This window comes from Pundamilia nyererei, unplaced genomic scaffold, assembly GCF_000239375.1.
Source record: "Pundamilia nyererei isolate P.nyererei 1_Seehausen unplaced genomic scaffold, PunNye1.0 scaffold01875, whole genome shotgun sequence".
Taxonomy (NCBI): Eukaryota; Metazoa; Chordata; class Actinopteri; order Cichliformes; family Cichlidae; genus Pundamilia; species Pundamilia nyererei.
In genome coordinates, this window is record NW_005189276.1 from 3,178 (window position 1) to 6,061 (window position 2,884).

At 39.4% G+C, this 2,884-nt stretch overlaps 1 pseudogene; it reads right to left on the reverse strand.

The window, feature by feature from the left end:
- Positions 1 to 1,686: 1,686 nt before the first annotated feature.
- LOC102210730 (GTPase IMAP family member 4-like) lies at positions 1,687 to 2,411 on the reverse strand (annotated as a pseudogene).
- Between the last annotated feature and the right edge of the window lie 473 nt (positions 2,412 to 2,884).

Here is a 2,884-nt window from a genome sequence, read left to right on the forward strand (position 1 = left end):
GACACCCAGCATACAAGCTTCGAGCTGGGAGGATACCAGTATACCCACCCACCTCACCAGGGGTAATTTCACAGAATAATTTCCCATCAGAAAGCTGACACTGTCTCTAAATCTGTAACTCCCTCCAAGTTGAAAAACGGACACAAAGCGTTCTTGATTTTGATCTTGATTCTTGATTTTTACTAGCATTTATTGCACACAGGTGCCACCAACGATGCTGTGAGAACTGTACAAACAACATAAAATAATAAATTTCCACAGTAAATTGTTCTCATAGAGAATAAACAATAAAGCACATTATTAAACAACATAAAAACACTCACAATTTGACCTTTACAAAATGTTAACAAATTACACGTGACTACCATAAACTCGCCAGTTCTGTCACAAACAATCATCTTATTTTTCTACCACAACATATAAAATACAAATTGCATACCCCATTGGCCACATTGTGTCTTCTGTCCTGTGTTCATCCCCACCCAGTCATGGCAGATGGCCCCGCCCCTTCCTGAGCCTGGTTCTGCTGGAGGTTTCTTTCTGTTAAAAAGGAGTTTTTCCTCCCCACTGTCACCAAGTGCTTACTCATGGGGTGTGGTGATCTGTTTCTTGGAGTTTTCTCTGTATGCATTATTGTGGGGTCTTTACCTTACAATATGAAGCACCTTGAGGTAACTGTTGTTGTGACTTGACGTTGTATAAATCAAATTGAATGGAATTAAATTTGTATTTTTACATTCAGTAAGTAATGGTGCCCATAACACGTTTTTATTATTAAGGATTTTTTTTTTAAATAAAGAGAGATTATGAAGCGTAATAATTATTGTAAATGATGTGTGACAGGGTTGTAACAGCTTTTCTGCTTGGAAAACAGACCTACAGTGATCATGACGCGATGCACTTGTTTTTGTATTTCTTTTTTAATTTGTTCGTTTCTTTTTCTTGCCGTTCCTGCAGTTTCTTCAGCTCGTCCTTAAGATGTTGCTCTTTGTGGCTGGACAGGTCATGTAACAGTGTGTAGTCACTTTTTTGCTCTTCGTTCTCCTTCAGGACTTTGCTGTATTCTTGCCTCATTTCCCTGATTGAGGCAAGTCCTTCGTGTATTTCTCTTTGAACTCATTGAGGTCTTCAGCTTGTTTTCTGGCTTCTCCTTCATTTTTCTCTTTCATACCTTTGATTTGTTTCTCATACTTTTCTTCTAGCTCTTCTCTCTCTCTTTGTTCCTGCTCTCTTCTGATTTTTTCTTCTTCTCTTGTTTTCTTTATGTATCTTTCTTTCTCCTCCTCATATTCTTCTTGGACCTGTAGGAGCATTGCTTGTTCCTTCTCTCTTCTCTGCCTGTCTTCTTTGTACTGTTTGTTCCACCACTCTTGTCTCTCCATTTCCCAAGCATGCTGTTTCTTTCTCATCTCTTTTCTAGTTTGTTTCAACTTTCTCTCAGTGATTTCTTTGGATTCAGACTCAGATTTGATTTTTTCCTCCAGAGCTTCAAGTTTTTGTTCCCATTCCTGTTGTTGACTGTCCTCCAGTTGTCTCCTCTCTCTGATCACGATTTCTCTTTGTTCCATTTCTTTTCTTTGGTCTTCCAGCACTTTATTTAATTTTTCTTCCTTTTCTTTGAGTTCTTTTTCTCTCTGTTTTCTCTCCTCTTCAGTTTCAGCTCTCTGTTCTTCAAGTCTTCTTTGCATTTCTTTCATGTCTTCCTCATGTTTCCTTTCAAGTTCTTCTCTTTCTCTCTTCATCTTATCGTCCATCTCTTTCAGGATCCTCTGCATTTCCTTCTGTATCGCTGATTCAGCCTCTTGCAGCATCTCATTGGTGTAAAGTTGCCGTCGTTATTCTTCACCATGATGTCAATCTTTGTTATCAGCTCGCTGACTTGTGTGCAGTTTTGTTTGTCACGGTTGTTGAACACGTGGTATCTTCCTCCACAGTCAGAGATCAGCTTCTTGAAGGAATTATCACATTTTTTATCAATGTACTCATCAATGGTCTGATCATCAGCTTCCAGATCGTCTCCTCTGGTTAAAAGAACCATGCTGAACTTTTCTGAATTCTTCCCAAAGAATTTCTTGATCAGTTTCAGTGTCTCCTTCTCCTCTGCTGTGAACCTGCCGATCTGTATCACCAGCAGGAAGACATGTGGTCCTGGAGCCAAAAGACTGACACATTTCACCATCTCTTCATGAACTTCTTCATTTTGAGAGAGTTGTGTCAAAGAGACCAGGAGTGTCGACCACAACAACAGGACGACCGTCCACTTCACTCTGTGCTTTCTGGCAATATTCAGAAATTGACTTCTGATTCAATTCAGCTTTAAACTCTTGTGTTTCCTGAAGAACTCTTTCCACAGCAGGTTTTTCCTAACAGTACAATCCTGAGACAGTCTGAGCTCTGCTTCTCATTGTCACCTGTACCAACAACAATTGACCTCACAGTGAATATTCCAACATTGCTAGTGAGTGAGGTCTTATTTAGGACAAAAAAACCTCCTAAATAAGTTTACTGTACAACATTTACGGTCATAGAAAAAAGAAAAGCCAGCCTGCACATTTAAGTTCGTACACATCAGGACATCATAAAAAACCACATTACCAAACATTAAGTCTCTCTCTTCCAAGTCTCTGTTAGTACATGACTTAATTGTCACTGTTTGCGGGGCAAACCGCAAGCCTGGAGAAATAGTTTGCTGCTTTATAAGAAAGCCCTCCACAAAGCCAGAACATCCTACTATTCATCACTGATTGAAGAAAATAAGAACAACCCCAGGTTTCTCTTCAGCACTGTAGCCAGGCTGACAAAAAGTCAGAGCTCTGTTGAGCCAACCATCCCTTTAACGTTAACTAGTAATGACTTCATGAACTTCTTCACAAATAAAATTTTT